Below are 20,875 nucleotides of genomic sequence, written 5' to 3' on the forward strand. Positions count from 1 at the left end.
GAGGGTACTTGGGTTTTCTTAGTAGTAAGTAAGTTTCTTTCGGCTTGTCCCTTTCGGGGTCGCCACAGCGTGTCATCTCAGATGAACGCACATATGTTTGGCACAATTTTTACGCCGGATGCCCTTCCTGACGCAACCCTTCTCAGGGAGTGGAGGCCCCAGATCGTACCAAAAACCAGAATCAGAATCAGATTAAAACACTTATATTTGTATATATTTATCCGCTAAATATTTTGATATATTGAATGATATAATGCGTGAAAATCATGATGTCCCAAAAATGGGACGCGGCCCACGAATGGGTTAATTCTATAGTGCTCGCGAGCACTTTGCTAGTTGAAGTTTGAAGATGCCGCTATGTTTTATATACTCGTATCAAAGCTCCCGCGCGTATATGATATGATATCACCATTTCCATATGCGCAATCACTTGCGCACGTCTGCGTTTTGCTCTCTTCCTGACACATCACAGACGGCGTCCCCCGTCCGTGACAGACGTCACATGTTGCAGTTCAAAACAAACACGTACGCCATGCTTTTTCTTTGTTTTGTCATATCTTCAGCATCACATTATTATTGTGTATTTTTTCTTTTTTTTTTTTTTTGTTGCTCTTGTCTCTTTCTCATTTGCCACCGGCATCTGGCAGGGACAAGCTGATGAGGTGTCTTCGCGGCGGAAATTGCCAGAAATTGATTTTCCATGCTTGATAAAAGTCACACGCAATTAGTGGGAGCGTCAAAGTGTTTTTAATGCGTGCAGCCGAGCTAAGTAACGTCGCGCCGCTCGCAATATTGACGGGGATGTTTGGCAACAATGACGCCTCGTAGGCACTTTTAGTTTTTTTTCGTCGTTTAGCAGTTATAATCTACGCATCGATCGATCAGAATTCTGTCGACTGTATGGTATTCGTTATTGATTAGTAGTGTCTTGAAGCCTTGGTTGTGAAAGTTCGTTTTCTACAGGAATTATTTCAAAGTTCAGTTCACAAATTTTTTAATGGTCTAATTCAGCACAAATGTGGCATTAATTGACCCCACTCAGAAAGTTTCGCAATGCCGATAGAGTTCGTGCACCTACGTCACCGAAGTCACGTGACTGGCCATATTGACGGTCTAGCAAAGCATTGTTCAGTGCTAAGTCTGTTGGAGACGACACGAAAATGTCTTATAGCACGACGCCTAGAGTCTTGTCCGATACCGTCAGACATTTAGAAGGCGAAAATTAATGAAGGTACGTTGAAAAAATTGGATGAACTTGGCATAGAGGGCACGTATTTAATGGCAAAGTCGATGTTTTCGCCGATAAGAAATTGGACTGTTAATTCGCTTCCGCTTGTCTTGGACAACTGGATCTACACACGTATCTGGTGAGTAAGTCGTCGTGATTTACATGGAAAAGTTTGAAAGCGTAGAAAAGTCTGGACGCATCCAAATACTTCATTGCTGGATCTGTTCTCAATCGGGAATAAATCCTACGTAGTGACAGGTTGACGGCTCGTGAACGTGGAAGCGTGTTCGGCCACACGTTAACCTTTGTCGGAATCAATTGATCTTTTCAGGTATTATTCAATACAAATACCAATATTTAAATAAATGACCCCTGGTTTCACCCAAACCCGCATTCATTAACGGAATGTACACGGAAGCGATTGCGGCCACACTTAACCTCCGTAAACCTCTGCAACAGACAGATTTGTTTTTTTTGTTTTTTTTTAACATGCATTGTTCTCAAATGAGCCAATTTGGCATTATAAATACTTCTTTGTAATTTGATATTGAGAAGAATAATTCCTTCGTGAAATGAAGCGTTCGCTGCACAGGCGTGTGTATTTGGCTGGGCACTATCCATCACGTTTAATTGCCGAAATCCATCGATATTTTCTGGTCTTTTCAGCTGGTATTCCATAAAATGATTTCTTTGAATATCTGCCTTGTGCGTTGTGACAATCAACAGCACAACAAGTCTCGGGCAGTGGGAATATTTCGCTCCTGCACACTGTGAGCAACTCTTTTTGCAATATGGCGACATGAAAATGGTGACGTCACGTGCGCGAGCTCTCTAGATGCCGCAAGATGCTGCCATAGCAATTTTTTTTCAATTAGACAAGGTTCGGGTTTGTCTAAAAGAAGCTCCTCACCTTACTCAAACGTTATTCCTTCACCTCAAGATACCTCAAAATGGCGCCAACGCAATGTTTTTACATTAGACATGGCACCTAAACAGCGAATGTGTTAATTTTGCAGTACAGCAATAATAACAGAATCGGCCTCAGTGATTTTAGTACTTTTTGATGGGTGTGTAAATAATTCCCAGTCTAGTTTTACAAGTGAGTGAACATGTCCAGTTGCTGTATTTCCCATTCCGTCCATACGCTCACCTTACCCGGTCGTTAGACCGTCGTTAACGCAGACGTTGAGTGCGCCACGAGGGTCCGATAGCGTGGCCGTCAAGGCCCCGGCCCGGTGCCGACGGCGCAATATGCTCCTTGTTATTCCAGGCTCATTGGCGCTAAATCCTGGCAATCAAGACCGTTTTGTCCGAGCTCATTGGCCCGGTGGGCTCTCGCTCGGCTCCGGGTTTGGGTCATTAGGTATCACATTACACCTTTGCAAATCAACGAGATGGGTTCCCCGAGCACGTGCGGTGTCATTTGCAGAGAACCGAGAGCCGCCCGCGAATAAAGACGGATCGTTTCCGGCTCGTTAAAACTCGTGGCTTCCTGCTGCACAGATGAGACGACTCGGCCATTAACGTGACCCGGTTCAAGCAATACCGAAGCTCCTCCAACAATTTCCCCAACATCGCAAGTACAGTCACATGGGAGAACTCGAATGACGCTTTTCGTGCCATGGAACCTCGATTCAATGGATCCCGAATTGACAGACTTTTGATTTAACGGATTTAACATTGTGTTCAGTCGAAACTCAAGAGCCTCACTTCCATGCACCAATGAGGCAATTTGGGGTAAACTTTTCAGCAATTTCAAAGCTTTTTAATATGTATTTACAATAATTTTGTACTGTAGGAGTGTTTTTAGCCCATTAAAAAAGTGCTTCAATTTAAGCGGACAATCTGACTTGAAGGACAACCCCACCACTTTATCATTCCATTCAATTGAAGTTTCGCTGTACATATATTTCCATGATCCTCTCCTGCACTTCTGTAAACTACTGTAGTTACCTCCACCAAGGAGCTCATCTGATAAAGTGATCCAGGTAAAGATTTTTAGTGAAACATCTGTTGACTTGCCAATTTGTTTGAATTTTAGATTAATTTTTTTCCAAAACTTAAGATTTTTTTTTTTTAGATATCCTGTTTGGAATAACAAATGATGATAAATAAAACATAAAATGAATAAACAAAATAAATCCTGCTAATAATATATGTAAAATAAATAATACAATGAAATATAGATTAAAAAAGAAATTAGTCGCAATTAATTGTATAATATAATCTCCATTAAAATCCCTTTGCGGATGTAGAGGGATTAAAATGACATACAAGTGTAAGAAAAAAAAATTGAGCCACTGTTAGAAGAAAAACTCCCCAAAAATCATTTTTTTTAATCACTTTTAGCTGTGATACGTCCGTTCACTTAACAGACTTTTTGCGACTTACTGAGCAAATGTTTGCCATCGTCCTACGTTAAAAATGTTTAATTTCCCATTTTATGATAATTGTTACTGGTACGCTTCTGTGGTGGCAATGCAAAAAAAATAATAATAATTCACCTCATTTCAGCAGCACTTTGGTAAATATTGAACAGTTGATCAAAAAAAAAAAAAAAAAAGGAACTGCTTTCAAAATTGCCAGCTGAGTCCAACTTGAACTTGTTTTGGTTCTGAATTTGGGGAGCTGCTCACTTGCGGGGGTGGATTCTGTGGGGTTAAAGGGCAACGGGTCAACCCGCAATCTGAGAAAATCCTACATTATTCATCTTATTAACTTTTAGGACCGTGGCAAAGCAATATTCCTTCCCTTGGTGCGGGAAATGTGGGCTCGATTCCCCCTCAATGTTGGTGTCTATCTGCCCTGTGACTGACGGGCGACCAGTTCAGGGTGTAGTCCGCCTTTTGCCCGATGCTAGCTGGGATAGGCTCCAGCTTTCCCACAACCCTTGTGAGGATAAGCGGCTTGGATAATAACATTCATATGTATAATTTGGTAAAATGAGTAAAAACCACTTACCATACACAGGAAGTCAGCTCTCACTTTTTCCACAGCGGTCACGTGACCCTGCGCATATAGCGGACAAAAGTCGGAAAATGTCCAAGTGGTTCTTGCATCCTTCGTTTTCTGTATGAAACCCTCGGAGGAAAACGTTTGCACACCCCAGCTCCAAATTGTCCATCGTTGTGATACGCTGTAGTTCGCCTGCGAGCCTCGACGGGACTATAGGAAATTTCATTTGTATTAAAAAAAAAACTCAAGCATGTTCGTCTGATCCGTGGACGCATCTTTGGATGATGCTTGTCCCTGTGGGGTGTCGACTTCGAAGAAGTTGCAGGTTGAAGGCGGTGTGGGGTGAGGGGGTGCCAACGCAAACTCCTCCAGGAGAACACATCTTGTCGGTGGGCGTTAATCATCGCAAAAAACATTCCATATATCAATCCATCCGCCCATTTTCTTAGCCGCTTATCCTCACAAGGGTCGCAGGAGTAGGAGTCGGAGCAGGAGGCGGGGTACGCCCTGAACTGGTCGCCAGCCAATCGCAGGACACATAGACACAACCATTCGCACTCACAATCACACCTCAGGGCGATTTAGAGTCTCTAATTAATGCGAGTTTTTGACCGAATACATCAATATCAAACTCAAGAGTCCATTTCAATAAAATAATTCAGAAGACCCTCTCGGCGGAAATATGAGCTGGCCACCCAAAAAAAACAAAAGCACCAGGCGTGACAGTTTTCCGAGCTTTTCCCATCCGTCGTCCCCGTAGACAAAACGTTTGAGATTTACAGCAACTCCGGCCTGTCTTTCCACCGTGACGGATGAGCTTTGCCGGTAGGTCAGCTTTTAAACGCACGCTCTCGGTTAACCCCGGCAAACCCACGCCGTTCAGCAAGCGCTATGAAAGGATAGCGATATCGGCCACATTTCCATTCTTCATATTCAACGCCGTACTTTACATGTATAAACAGTCTTGTGTTTGCGTCAATGGAGGCCAGAGAATCTCCATTTAATGGAGCCGCTTGATGTTTGCGTGTCTCGCGGTGGAAATCTCCATTGTTGTCGTCTTCGTTTTCCATTGCAGCAAAGCTGGATAAAACCTTTTTTTGGGTGGGGGAACCACGGAGAACTTCCTCGATAGAACCTCTGCCATCATAAAAACCTTTTTTTAACTTCACAGACAATCTTTTAAGTGAAATTTTACGATCTTTACCAGTCAAGAGGACATTAAATGAGCTCCCTCTAGTGGTAAGTGAAGGATCACTTAATCAAATATTCAAAGTGTTCATAATGTTAGAGACAATTAAACATTTTCTTTATTTTAAAGCACAGGACATTTTTCAAGTACAATTGGTAACAAGGATTTCGGATTAGGATGACATTGACGGCACGGTGAACTCACAGTTCTGAGGTCCTGGGTTCAATCCCGGACCCGGGATTATGGCGTTTGCATGTTCTCCCCGTGCATGCGTGGTTTTTCTCCGGGTCGGCACTCCGGTTTCCTCCCGCATCACAAAAAACATGCAAGATTAATCGGACACTCTAAATTGCCTCTAGGTGTAATTGTGAGTGCGACTGTTTGTCTCGATGTGCCCTGCGATTGGCTGGCGACCAGTTCAGGGTGTACCCAGCCTCCTGCCCGTTGACAGCTGGGATAGGCTCCGGCACTCCCCGCGACCCTCATGAGGATAAGCGGCTAAGAAAATGGATGGATGGATTACATATTAATGGCATCAAACTGAACTGGGTGCGATAGGGCGTGTACTACCGCGATGCAGCAGCCAATCACATGGCAGCGGGATGTTACAGATGGGCATGTCGTCCTGAGAACGAGCGAGATTCCTAATAACGCATCCCATAAAATTTTTCGTGTGGATACATGTGTCATTGGCACGTTTTTAAAGCAACCATAAACTACACTTTTACCGTGATAAACTCGATTAGTAGATTTGGGGTGATTTGAGTCCCCCAGGAAAGTCAATAATTGATCAGAAAAATTGATCTGGTGCTTCACTTGTAGTTATATAACCATTCCCTTGTCCACGATTTATGTACTTAACAGCGTGATTAATCCCTGGTTGCGACCTGATTCTGTTAGTCGTGGCTTCTTAACTCCCGATCTCCCCGACTGCTTCCCGACCTCAGACCCCCCCCCCCCCCCAAAACTCCGGTTTTGCAGATTCCTCCGTTTATCCGGGCATCCTTTTACAGTTCAATCAGGAATTCTAATAAACTGACCTGCGCTTTAATGACTAATTCATTGTCTCCTTTACTACCTTCATGGGTATAAAGCGGATTAATGACTTGAGCAAGGTTAAAAACAGTACCACTGCGCTTTGCCGCCGCCCGCCATCCATCATCCTTTAGATTCTTCGGAGAGCGGCGGATATTGGGGGGAAAAATTACTTATGCTTTTGATGGATGATGGCATAGGTGGGCAAAGATTTAAGTGGGCCCCTAGCGTTGATGGCGACGGTGCTTACTTTGTGGGCAGCGACGGTGACGGGAAGTTCCACTATTCGGTAACTACCTGGGAGTCGTACAGTGTCGGTTATACAACGGTTATATCGGTGCGAAGTCGACCTGGATTGTGTCTAGTCTACCATTTTGTTCTGATGTCCGCTGCGTCTTATCAACAAATACGACGCCAAACAAAAACACCTCACCACCCCTCTTCTTAGCTAGCATCAAATCATTTTTTTCTCCTTTGTCATTTTTATAGCTTTCTGTGTTCGCTCTGGTATCCTTCTACATCCTGTTTTTATTCAGATTCCCAAATGAGTTGATTGGATTCCGCTGGTGCTGGTGTTGACCAACTTTTTTCAAGAGCAAAGGTCTTGGGTTTTGCTCGCCTGTGACTAGCGTCAGGCGTTTGAGTCCAAGTTGTAAACTACACTAGCTTCTTGCGCTAGTGTAACAGTAGCGATGCTACACTGTCCAGGTACACTTGGGCTCGAACCCGTGCCGCCGCTGAGTCACCGGTTGGACGTTGAGGGCGCTGACTGGTGAGGTAAAAGCACGGGACTGCTAACTCAGCGGTGATCAAATGGTGTAGTCTGTGTTGTTTTTAACTTTTTACATTCTATTAGCAAATGATTTCATGTAATATTTGCAAAAAAAATTTTAATTCCTGGTTTTATTGCAACAACAAATTGAAGACAGTATTGATTTATGGCAAATTTTGTCCATTTCCATCCATCTCTTTGTGTTGTTTGACAAGAAGCGCTGAGTGAAGATGTAGCTTGCTATGTCAGCTTCTTGTGCTAGCTCCCGACTGGTGAGATCCCAGATGGTCATCACTCAGTATTAACTTTTTTTTTTTAAGAACTTTGACTTGGACTCGTGTTTTATTACCTTTGAGTCCATCTCTTTGTGGTGTGTACAGGAATGAACACTGAGTAAAGACGTAAACAGCTACGTTAGCTTCATAATGCTAGTCTGTAAGATCTAAATCTTGGTTAAAATGTCACCAGTGCAGTACACTTTTATCATGGTGATAATTTGGACTCTGTGAGGAATTATTCCAAATATAATTGATCACAATTTGGAAATTATTGATTGATTTATATATTGTTCTCAATGGCGTTTTGTCGTAACACTGTATTAGAGTTTCCTCTACCAGTCGACACATTGATGTTAGTGAGTAGAAAAAAACCCCACAAACATTTCTGGTGACTTTTTTGAACATTTTTTTGACAGTTTATTTACTTTTCCTCATTTCTTTCTTGTTGTTCGGGAATCCCGAGGAGGCGGAGATTAAAATACACAAAGGGGAAGCCGGTTCAATCCTGGGTTCCCTTTTGTTTGGCCTCCGACATTCCCGTTGCACGTGCCTCCGCCGCATCTCGGGGGGTGGGGGGTGTCTCTTCTTCCCAGTCGTTTCTGACAATGTTAATGATTTAACGCCGAGGCCTTCACGCCGGATGATTCGTGACACGTCGGAAGGCTGCAAAACACGGGAGGACGAGGCAGGGAGAGTGTTTGGGATCCGGGGGGGGGGGGGGGGTGCCTCGCCGAGTGCCGTTCATTATATTTAAGACAAGTGTGACATCCCACTTCAAAAAGCTGCACATACATGTATGGAGGGGGATTTTTTAGGGGTGGTCAAAGCGGGTTGGGAGGGGGGTGGCCGAGTACAAAGGAATGCCTGGGTGTTTTTGGATATGACATCGGAACAGTAGGCAGGCATATGGAGACAGCAGACTGGGGAAAATAATGGCTAATGGAGGGATTTAGCCCGGGGCTATATGCCTGCTTTGCCTACGTCTGTATAACTAGTATATTTATAATTCAAATACATACCTTTAATAATTAACAAGCAGTGAATATCGGAGCGGAATGCGGGGTACATTTTCCCGACAACGGAGGCAGGTGGAAATTTTTTGACAGCAGCGCCGAACAAAGGAGGAGGCGAAAGGAAAAATTGTCTTTTCAAACTCCTGCGGGCAACAAAAGCTTGTTGTTGTGAGTGTGGGTCTTCTGCCCCCCACCCCCCTTACTGGACAGTACGTGTGTGTATGTGGATAAAAAGTGACAAATATTAGCGTTGCAGCAAGGCACACTGGGCCCATTGTGTGTCGCCTCTCTGGGAGAGTTGCGGCCACCAGTTGGGGGCGACTACCTGGAAACTTGCACAAACGAGGGCGTCGCCAGGACACACTTTATTATTATTATTATTTTTTATCGTCGGCACTAGAATTGATTATTTGACTACATTTACAGGGAAAATAGATAATCACTGACTCAATCAGTTATTTGGAAGGGAGGCTCTCTCTCTTTCGCTGATTGTTGTCAATTTCTTTTTCCAACGACGACGTCCGCACGGGTATCGTATCTAAACGTCCCGTAGCGATCTTTTCTAGCTCGCAAGCCGGAAACCAGTTGAGACCGAATCGATGTCCAGTCGCTCACCCCATTTTGACTCAATTGCCTCGCGTAGCGATCGCTCGACAATCATTCGTCCATTTTTCAAAGTCGCTCATCCTCACAAGGGTCGCAGGAGTGCTGGAGCCTATCGCAGCCATCATCGGGCAGAAGGCGGATTACTTCCCGAACTCGTCGCCAGTCAGTTTTGGGGCACGTATCAACACCATCACCGTGCGGGAATCGATCTCACACTGGTGTGTACCACTACACCATTTTGTCACGGGCCGCATTGTATTTGCAGTTTCCATCAAAGGGCCGTTATGGCTGTGAAACGATAAAAGTCTTTAACCACCTCATCATATTTACACATGAAATTTACAAACTAGCTTTGGAATCCAAAAAAAAGGGTAATGGGTTTTTCCAACTACTGTTGTTTAGTAACACAAAAATGCTTGTAATATCTCAGCATTATCATTTATGATGGGACAATTTGAAATTTTGGTACAGATTTAAACAAAAAAAATCACGGAATTTGATACACATGATTTGCCTCCGCGGGCCACATAAAATCATGCGCCGGGCCGGTTCTGGCCCCCGGGGCCTTGATTTTGACACCTGTGCACCATCAGTGACTTGATCGAAAAGTGCCAAATGTGCGCGCCTGAACTTGAAGATGAACAAACAGTAGGTCTCACCTTCAAATAGGGATGGATGGAAAATACTGAAATGTTTCAGGTTAAACGAAAAATAATTAACAAGTTCTGTGTTTCTTTGAGTGCCCGATAACATTTCGTTGGATTGGTTAATAAACTAATAATAACACGTTCACATGCACTCCGCATGAATTTCGATGCACTTCGGCTGCTGCAATTTGTCTCCAAAAACGTTGTGAAATGCGGCCGATTTATGAACATCTCCTTGTGTTGCCTCTTTCAAAAATAAAACATCCCAGAGGAGAGTGTGATTCGGAGGGTACGCATAAGTGGCACGCACACAAAAAAATGTTCCGCAAACATTAAAACTCAACAATAACAGGCTCATTTGCATATTCCGGAAACCGCATTCAGCCCCCCCCCCATCTCCGCTCTTTGATGTGTCTTCATACATATTGACGAGCGACTGTTTGAAACACAAACGCACCGGCTTGATTTCAAGCATCCTTTTAGATTTGATTTTTCTTTTTTTTTAAAAAAAACCATTAATTTGTCCCATTTATATTTCCGTGGGTAATTAGCAAGTGAGAGATTGGACAATTAGCTCATCCGCGCTAATTGATTATAATATTACGACGCGGCCGCGAGAAGACAAGCACGAGGTTCCTTGTTCCGCATTCCTCGGAGGGGTCGCTAATATATACGATGCTAGTGTGTAATGAGGGTTTTGAAAAGGGCCAAATCAGATGGGGAAATTGTTAATTCTATTCCGCTCAAGACTCAAAATGAATTGTGTGGGGGTGGGGGGCCGGGGGGGGGGATCTTACAGAATGACAAATGCCTCTTTTGATTTGCTCCGACGTCAACGCAAAATGATGAACGTCAGCCTTCAGCCAAGCTTGTTCTCACGAGGGTTTAGTAGGATTTTGATTTCGCCCTGCAATTACCATGAAACTTCTTTTCGACAAAAATGATCGCAGAGTTTTTGGGGTGATGCGTTCCCTGTTTTTCATTATGGAATATGTTTTGATGAGATCTGCTTGCTATATTCTTGCTACGTTGATTTTTTTTTTTTAGATGTGTACTCAACGTTGAATGACTAAAGATTTTTCTGCAGTCGACTGAAATGCGATAGTTGATAGATGAAGTCGATTCATCGTTGACGGCATTATTTTTTCGCACCGTACAGAAGTCCCGAACCGTTTTTGCGCCACAGACCGGTTTCACGAAGACATATTTTAGAACCAAATAAGACCAAATGATTTATTTACGCTAATTCCACTTGTTGACATTTGTGAGAGTTTTGCTCATGTTTCTCTTTTACCACCTGATCGCATCTTCTGTTCCATAGCATAGCATGTAGCATTCGCTTCTCGGCTGTTTCTAGTTGTTTGTTGTGTTTGAGGATAGACTTACTAGCCATCTAATTTTTAGTAAGCTATTCCGTGCATTTTTACGTCTGTATTCATTGGCATCAGTGTTGTAAAACTACAAAATGTCACAACGCTTGTGTGCGCGTTTCATGTTAGCGCAACCGTATAGGTGTTTTCTATGCATTGTTAGACATCTTGGCGACAAAGATGAAGTTTAACTTTACGCCGTTGCCCTTGCTCTTCACCCCCAGTGAAGACGTACCACTGGTATGAATCTTTTTTTCATACTAATAGCAATCGAAATGTCCTAAGCTAGTGAGGCTAACGGCTATTGCCATTCACGGTGAAGACTGTGTCGCCATGGAAATTGAGATGCGGGAGACACGTGACTGAATAGTTGACTTAAAGAGTAGCGTAACCGACTCGGTGACTAGTCAAGTTATCGGTTCAACTACTATTGTTTGCAAGATAGAGGGCGTGTCCAAGATTTTCCATTTGCTTGTCACATTCTAATCGTGTTAGCAGTCACTGTGATTTGACACTCGCAAATCTGCACAGTCGAGCACGAAAAATCACACGCGTGAAATTTGTCAAGAGCAGAAATACGTAGATATTGAATGACGCCGCTTACTTTGTGTAGTCTCGCGCCACTGCGCAATTGCCCACTCGTCGCACACTCTCAGAGCACATGAAAACCGATCCATTTTTTTTTTTTTTTTTTTTTAAACACGGAAGCACACGGCCTTTAACAAGAATCTGCTGCTCAGCCTTCTTCTACTTCCTAGTTTACCTGACACCGCCCCCCTCAGCTCTTAAAGGGGTACACTCATAATTACAAACAGAACACACACCCGCAACTTTACATCTGCGGGCACGACTGGTGGACCACACCTGTACATTTTTCTAATGTGAGTGACTGGTGTTAGCATGATTATTGGCTGTAGTTTATTTTCTATTGTGTGCATGAATGTGACAATTTTTTATGGATGTTATAGTTGCATTTTTTCATTTTTTCCTCATTTTTTCAGGGTGATTATGGGGAGGTGCGCCCCATAAACACATGAGTTTCGGCTACAAACCTGTTTTGTTGTTATTTTAAGGGTTCAGCTCAGTCAGGATGTTGACGTGAATTAAAAAAACTATTTTGGCAGGTGTACTGATTTAGTTTGGATGAAAAATGGCAATAATCAGACTTTTTAAATCATATTTTAAGCAAGGGGGAGGGTGCGAATGAACGTAGGGAACTCTTTTTTGACCTTGTCATATAGCTCATAATCACTATTTGATTATTGGCTATGAATGAGCTCTGTTTTTACTTTTTAAGGGGGTGTGATGGGGGGGGGGGGGGGTGCACGCGGCAACTTTCCTGGTGAAATAATACCCAGAGCTCATCACGCTTTGGTGCCATGTCAACAACCGGGGTGGTGGGAACACCTAAAATGTATTTGACGCCTCCGCGATGCAATTTGCCTCTGCTTTTACCTTTTAACTTCTTTTTACACTTGCGTGACATTTTGCTCATGCAGCTGGAAGCCGTCGAACCGTTCCTCAATGCATCAACGTGAATCGCCTCTGTGAGGATCAACAGCGTGTTGGACAGACCGACCGCACAACACCCCCCCCCCCCCCTGCCCCTACAGTGCATTGAGCTGCACCCTTTCACCATTTACCGCTCACACAGGCCCGCTTCTCTAGCGACCTGTCAAATAGACGGGGGGCGTGCGAGGATCCGCCGCGGACCTCCTAACCGCCTCACGCCGGTGGGCCCCTCGCCGCTTCCACAGGGGCGGGCGGCGGGGTAGGACATGACAGTCTGTCGGGGACCACAAACCGCGGAAAAGAACGGCGGGAATGTGACGTTTGCCTGAAATGTGAATGTGTGTGTGGGTGTGTGCATGTGCGTGTGTGCACACATCAACTCGTCAAGAAATAACTTCCAAATTTATACTGGTCGTAGTGATGCTCGGTCCCCCAGGAGAGTGAATGATATGGTGGCGTTCATGCAAAGGTGCAGCATGTATACATGTGTGTATATATCCATCCATCCATTTTTCTTTGCCACTTATCCTCATGAGGGTCGCGGGGAGTGCCAGCTGTCAACGGGCGGGAGGCAGGGTACACCCTGAACTGGTCGCCAGCCAATCGCAGGGCACATCGAGACAAACAGCCCCACTCACAATCACACCTAGGAGCAATTTAGAGTGTCCAATTAATGTTGCATGTTTTTTGGGAGGTGAGAGGAAACCGGAGTACCCGGAGGAAACCCACGCAGACACGGGGAGAACATGCAAACTCCACACAGGCAGGTCCGAGATCGAACCCGGGTCCTCAGAACTGTGAGGCCAACATCTATCTATCTATCTATCTATCTATCTATCTATCTATCTATCTATCTATCTATCTATCTATCTATCTATATCTATCTATCTATCTATCTATCTATCTATCTATCTATCTATCTATCTATCTATCTATCTATATCTATCTATCTATCTATCTATCTATCTATCTATCTATCTATCTATCTATATCTATCTATCTATCTATCTATCTATCTATCCATCTAATCTCGAGTACAATGAAGAATGACGTGTATTGACTGCGCTCAATAATTAATAATAGCCCATTCTGCCTCTATAAATATTGAGGAGTGCGCGAACCAGAGGGAGGCAATCTTGCGTGTTTACAGCGTTAAACGCTCAAACGTCGTCGTCGCCATTTCGCCTCGGAGCAAAAAGAGAAGCTTTTTATTTGCCGAGAGCCCGACGTCGTCTATTCTTCCGTTTAGGCGGGTCAAGGGCGTGCGTTTACAGGTGGCCTCCCAGGACCCGAGTGAACCTTGCCGGGATGATTATTATTTTTTTTTTCTTTTCTTCAGTGGGGATTTCTCACCGTGGTGGTGGTGGTGGAAAGCTCGTTTATGGTTAATAATTGTGCAAATATGATCAAAACTCATGAGAAAACAACTGGAAAAATGCTGTGGAAAATCCTGACTGTATTGGCTCGTCCTCTCCCTCCACATACACACCTGGGGGAGAACAAAAGATTAAAACGGAAACTGTTTAATCAATATTCATGCAAACTTCATCATAACTAATCAAGAAAAAATACAATTCAACAGTGTAAGACTTTACCCAATCCCACATTAATTAGCACAGTTCAGTTGTATTTCACTTTCAAGGCATTTGCATTTCTCTTTACAATATTTTATCTTATATGGCAGACATTTAAATTGAGGCTCACTAACTGTGCTGTGGTCCACTCGGCAGATTTCCGTGCAGGCGGCGTGACTTCAGTTCCCACTTGAGTGTGAATATTAATATGTGTGTGACAGGTTTTCTGTTTTTATGCGTTCCCTGTTATTGCCCCTGACCCGGTCCAGGTTTAGTTCAGCTTTCACCTGAAGTTAACTCGGATAAGCTCCACTCCCCCCTTGAACTTCGACCGGATTAGTTGTACTGAAAATGGTTGGATGAACAAACATTTTAATTGAATTATTGTTTAAGTACAGTTTTTCTTTCTATACTGGATGTTATTAAGGTGTTATTGGTGAAATAGTGCATGGTGTTACAGTCTTTGAATATTATTACATTTTATGAACCCTGAGGCCTACTACACTGCCCAAATTGAATGCTGGTCATATTGGAATTAAATGGAAAGCTAAGTAATTTTTCTTAAGATGCAAAAATTTTGCCCTGCCTTCCAATGAATGCAGCGGGGACAGTAAATGCAGCACCTGAACGCTAACAATGTCACCATCTTATAATGGCCGAGCAGGCCACGTGCACCGCGAATAAATATTGCGTTCCTTGTCAACCCCGGGGCACGTTAGGCTTCGGCGGCCCCGCCGCTGACGGTCCCGTCGGCGATATTTATCCAAGGGAGGGAAAAGCCGAACGTTGTCGTTTCCTCTCCGCGGGTCCCCGAGCCCTCAGATCTTCGGGATCTTTTGACTCTCTGTTTGATGAGGCCGGGTAATTAGCCGGCTAACCCGAATGCTTGATGGTGACCGAGAAAGAAAAACAAAATGGAGGATGAACAAGCCCCGCCCCCCTGCCAAAACAAACTAACATTAAAAAATAAAAATCAGTCCTCTCCCCTTTCTTTAATTGCATTGTTGTTCTCTGCAAGTATTTCATGACTTCACTGTTATGGTTGCCGTGGCGACACATTATAAACGAGTGTTCGCCAGTCTCCCAAGTTATTCCTGTGTTTACGAAGTGGATCACCCGTGCGGAAATATCATTTTAAATCATTTTATGGCCTTGAAGAAGCCACCGGGAAGGAGAAAACAGGGTGTTTACAGTGTCTTCACTATAGATACGTACAGTAAATATACTTTGTTGAAACAGCGCTATTCGTTTCAAAAGATGAGTTTTGGGCTGTTTGTTTACAGATAATTTGTGTGTTTCATGTGCGAATATATGGAGTCTCATCAAGGATGGTTATTGGATAGGAGAGCCGTGTTTACTCTGCTGTGTGACTGGAATATCAAAACGTGTCACTGCTGTGTGTCTGTGTGCGCGCAGCTGCGCCCAAGATGACAAAAAAAGAAATACATTCAAGCAAGATCTATTTAAATAATACAGCAGAAAACATCACATCAAAAGGAAATGATTCTAGTGAAATAATTCCTTCCCCCAAAAGTAAGATAAAACCTTGACAAATAAAGTAAAATAATGTAAAATGTTAAAAAGGGCTGTTTAAAAATGTAATAAATTAAAATCAAATATAACAAAAATTGTAGAAGATAAAATAAACTACATGAAAATTAGCCAAAATAAGAAATATAATTATACATTGCAAAAATAAAATGTATTTAAATCATGTCAAATAAAATAATTAAAATCAAATAAATGATGTCCTATATAGTAGTAAAAGTGTACAGTATAGTAGTAAAATACATTCCAGTAAAATCCAAAATGAAATTGTTGAAATTTCAATCATAAAAAGCCAAGTTGGAACTTACTGTAAATTAAAAATGCAGTAAAAATATCAAAATACTTCAAACGAAAAAATAATCCTGTAAAATCATAAAATGGATGCCTGTGACACATCGTGGATTCAAATACATCTCAATAAAGTCAAACTAAAAATACCGTATCCTATCAAATCATAAAATCTGAGGGGTTTTTTTTTTGTTTTGTGTGTGACGTGTGCAATATATTTTTGAAGATGTACTTATCCTTCTTATGTAATTGCATTTCGGCAACGATGCTTCCGACACGAACATCCCAGGACGCACACGAGTGGAAATTGGGCTGCGTCTTCCTTCCGGAGGCAGCGCAGGACAATTAAATCAAAGCTTCAAGTGTTGCCTTTCGCCTGGAGCCATTTTCAGCCTCCACCCAACTCCAGTCCTCCCTCTCCAGCCTTCCTTCTTTCGCTCTCTCTCTCTCTCTCTCTCTCTCTCTCTCTCTCTCTCTCTTTTTATTATCGGTGGTGTTTCTATTTCCAAATGTGCATTAACAACAGTCGGCCATGCGTGCGCGCACACTTTCTATAATGTAGATAATGCAAAAGAGGCCGAGGGGTGGGGGTGATATGTAATAAAAGGTGGGCCTTCGCGGCCTGTTTAAGCCCCCTTAAGCCTGATAAATGATGAGCGACAGAGGCGCAGCAAGAGGGTGACCGCTATTAACTCCTCAACTCCCCCTTTTGGATCCACCCCACCTACCACCACTGCAACGCCCCCCCCCCCAACTTCAGCTTTAGACACGAGCCCTCCAATAACCCTCCCATTCATATTTTGTCATCATACATGATTTCCACGGGCCTGGATCACGCGATGATGACCGGATTATGCCGCCCGTCCCGCAGAACCCTCTGGAATTCTGGGACTGACACAAGATCATTGAATCAGCATTTAGTGAACGCATCGTGGGACACTCACACACACTTTGATGGGAAATAATTATTGCCAAAATATTAGAATTAGCTCAGCAGTTCACTTTTTAAACGCGAATGATAAACATATTGTTACATTTAAAAAATCTATCTGACCAATAATATTTTAATGTTGCTTGATTGTAGGGTTAAAAACAGTGCAATTTGTGTTTATTGAATTGGAAAAATATTATCGAAGTTCTATTCTAAGATGAATCAAATGAAAACGCATGGAATTCAAATGTTAGTTTAAAGTTTTTTTTTCATCCGATTCAATTCAAACCAAAATAGTGAGAACATGTCATCACATCTGTGTATAAATCTTGCACAGTGCATCAATAATTAGCTGTGGACGAAGTGAATTAATTCACTTTTTATTTTCTAAACCAAATTCATTTTATTGTGGGAGGGAAAATAAAAGGAGAAAAATCATTTTTGCTTGATTGGATGTGATGTCAAATTTTTAAATTGATTATCATTGTTTCCGCATACGAGCACTGTTGTTGCTTTATTTCATTTATTCCGTTTTAAAATTTGCGTTTACTTGATTTATATTTAGGCCTCGCCTGGTTGCCGTGCAGCGCTTCCACGACCAACCGAAACGCCGCTAGGTGTCGCCAAAGCGCCGCCTATCTGTCCTCCGACTGCACTACCACCACCTCGTCCTCCTCCCCCACCTCCTCTTTTTTTTCCCGCAGCCTCTCTGCGGGCGAGGGGGGGTGGCCAAACCGCAGCTTTTGGCGCCGAGAGAATTGACAGTGAGTCGCCAAACTTTTACAAGTATTTGCCTTTTTTCAAAGCCCGTCGTCACATTGCACCGGCGGGGGTCGCCCGGAGTTCAGGTGCGCCGCTGAAATGCTCGCGGTGGCCCGCGTCCGTGTGCGCGCGTTGCACACCTGACGATGCAAATCGTGTCCAAAAGAATATTAAGTGTCATTTTTCTTTACACATTTGGGGGGGGGGGGTTATCTCCTAGTGGAAAATGTGGAATTATTTTTTTTAGAAAGCCGGAAGTTGGCGAATGTCGGATATGTTTTGGAGTTATAATGGTTTCAATTGCTTCCTATAAGATGAATTTGTGTCATTAATAATTTTACAGAAAATTTGAGATCTTTTTTTAATGGAAATTTTGGATGTGTTGAACATTTTGAAGTTGATTTGAAAACTGCTGAGCTCGAAGCGAGTTTGTTACAATTGTCCATTTAAAAAAAAAAAGAAGTTATGGGAAGAGTAGAAATTTGCGGAATGTGCAAAATATGGTAAACGAGCGGTTGGGATTGTGTGGAAAAAGTCAAAAATTGTTTGTTCCAGTTGTCCACTCGTTTCGCTGAGGTGTTTTATTTCTTGTGAAAAGTTGCGAGAGGACATGATTGAACACTGAATCAGGTGAGAGTTGCCAGAAAGTCCATTTTTTTTGGGTGTCCCCTTTAATTGAAATTCTCGTGGAATTTTTGGGAAACGTGGAAATTCGTGGAGTGTCAAAAATAGTCGCACACACGCTCACACACGTTTACATTGGAGCGGTTATAGCCAATTAGAATATGTGAACATATTTTTTGAAATCAGCTCGTTTGTTGGTGCAGGATTTGCAGCAACAAATGCTCACTGGTTGGGTGGGGTTGGGGTGGGGGCTCATCTCTTCAGGATGTCTTGAGGATTTTTAAGCCCGCTGATTGTCCCCACTCGTGTTTTTCTTGAAATGGATCTCCCCCCCCCCCCCGCCGCACCCTCCACCTTCCTCCACCACCCCCACTCCCTCATCGTCCACGCGCACGCACCTCCGCGCACGGCCTGTGATGGGTCCAAAAACCCAGCTGGCCGTGCCCCCACGCACACGGACACGCAGAGCTTTAACCCTCCGCTGACCCCCATCTGACACCACCAGATGAAATGTTACCGTCTGTTAATGGCGTCCGATGCTTCTCTCCATTATGTAGACACGCTAAATTTAGGGAAAAATGCATTAAAAACACTTTCATTTTAATACTTTTTTTTAAAATTCGCATTACCAAGTCGTTTTACGTAGGAGGGAAAATATTGGATAATGCGTGGACAATAGAGTGATTATTAAGATTGAATGTAAAAAGCCTCTTGTTTAACCTGTCATTTATGTTTAAAAATGACGTCAGATTGCAAGGTTTTAAAAGGCATTTCATATTTGGGGCAAAAAGAAAATGTGGACATTTGTTTGAGGTTTACAAATTTGCATTGTGGATCGTGAAGTTTAGAAGTATTCACGATTTAAATGTGTAAAGGCCAACAAATAGTCAGATTTCTATATTGTAACGTGCACTCCTTTTTTATCTCTTTTGAGGGAAAGTCTTATTTGCGTTTGTCGAACACGAAAAAAGGCCCATTTTCATAATCCGCATTGATTTTCATAGAACTGTTAACTAGGCAAATAACAGCATTTGCATACTATAAGTGTGTTTAAATGTTATAAAGTCACATAAATAGCCGGATTTCTCATACTGTACATTTTATTGAATTGAGGATAAACTCTGTATAAAATACTCAATAGATGTTAAAACGTTAAATTCACAAGTTTAGAAATGTGGTTCATATTTATTTTTTTTAAAAAGCCACATTTGCAAGCTAGATGTTTCAAAATAAAATGTTGAAAACAGCCACGTTTGTTTGAATATTTTCGCCACAGAATACCTTTAAAAAAATATTTTTTTTCGATAATTCGGTGCATGTATATTTGTAAAAATTATTCTTTTTTTGGTGTCGAGTGTGTGTGTGTGTGTGTGTGTGTGTGTGTGTGTGTGTGTGTGTGTGTGCGTGGACGACCCTTACATTGGACACGCGTAATTAACCTCCACTGTTTTCACACGCGCTTTTGGCTGCTCACATCACTCTGCTAGGGGGGCCGGGGGGTGTCGGGGGGGCTTAAAAAAATCGCTGTTCCCACCTTATATCTACGCGAAGGAAATAAAAAAAATCCACACGACGTGTTATAATTTTTATATATTTTTATTTTCGATATGTGTTGAATTTTGGGGGTGGTGGTGGTTGGGAGGGGGGGGGCATTTAAATATTGAAGAAAAAAAAGCATGCAAAAATGCCAACAAAGCCTGAGCTTGACTTACCGGTGTAATCCAACATTAGTGGTCAATTTAGGAAAAACTTGCAGAGTGGAGTCGCGCTCTCTTCCTCACTGCTTCTGTTTTTCTCGCGTTCCTTCTCTATCTTTCTCCCCGTCGTCTTTTCTCTCTCTCTCTCTCTCTCTCTCTCTCTATCTCTTCCTCTCTCTTTCTCTCTGTCCCCCCCCCCTTTTTTTTTCCTTTTTTCTTTCTCTCTGCGTGTGCAAACTCCTTCCCTTGGAATTGCTGCTTGAAATGCCCACGCAGCCGTTTGTCACGTCAAAGCCTTGCTTGCTTGCTTGCTTGCTTGCTTGCTCGGACTCCTTTACACTTCCCACACCCACAGCAGCAACCCCCCCCCCCCCCCACCAACCCACCCATTCCGACCCCACCTCCTCCCCCACAACTCACCACCACCCTGCGCCCTCCTGTATGCCAACGAACATATCTGTTGTCACCTTGCATTTATTAACCCCGTTATTTGTTTGTTTCAGGTTGCGTTCACTGACGCCCCCCCCCCTCCTTCCTTCCTCCCCCGCTGCCGCAGTAGAAGGTCCTCCTAACCCCACTCGTAAGTTATTCATCTGCATCGTCCTCCTCCAAAATTAAAAGTAGCGAGGTGGCCCCGTGCCTAAAGAGCTCCTGCAGGGTCTTCACGTGCAATCGATGCCCTCCTTGCTCCACCCTCTCCCCACCCCTCCCCCTCCTCTTCTTCTTCTTCAGCTTCAATCTCCCCTCATGATTGATGATGCCCGCATGGCCATCCTTTGATAATTGACCAAATACTCCCAGGCACTGATTCCTATCAAGAGAGGAACAAGAGCACAGAAGAGGGGG

The 20,875-nt window shown here is 43.2% G+C and overlaps 1 protein-coding gene across 5 annotated transcripts in view; it reads left to right on the top strand.

Annotated features, from left to right (window-relative positions):
- The window catches only part of meis2a (Meis homeobox 2a), a 203,375-nt gene that overhangs the window by 56,823 nt on the left and 125,677 nt on the right, over positions 1-20,875 (top strand). For 4 of the 5 annotated variants that reach the window (XM_061843234.1, XM_061843235.1, XM_061843238.1 and 1 more), the window contains 2 exons: positions 17,512-17,710; positions 20,533-20,609. The gene's annotated coding sequence lies outside the window, so the exon portion shown is untranslated. The remainder of the gene's footprint in view (positions 1-17,511; positions 17,711-20,532; positions 20,610-20,875) is intronic. The other variant, XM_061843236.1, reaches the window with a different exon arrangement.

This window comes from Syngnathoides biaculeatus, chromosome 15, assembly GCF_019802595.1.
Source record: "Syngnathoides biaculeatus isolate LvHL_M chromosome 15, ASM1980259v1, whole genome shotgun sequence".
In the NCBI taxonomy this organism is placed as follows: Eukaryota; Metazoa; Chordata; class Actinopteri; order Syngnathiformes; family Syngnathidae; genus Syngnathoides; species Syngnathoides biaculeatus.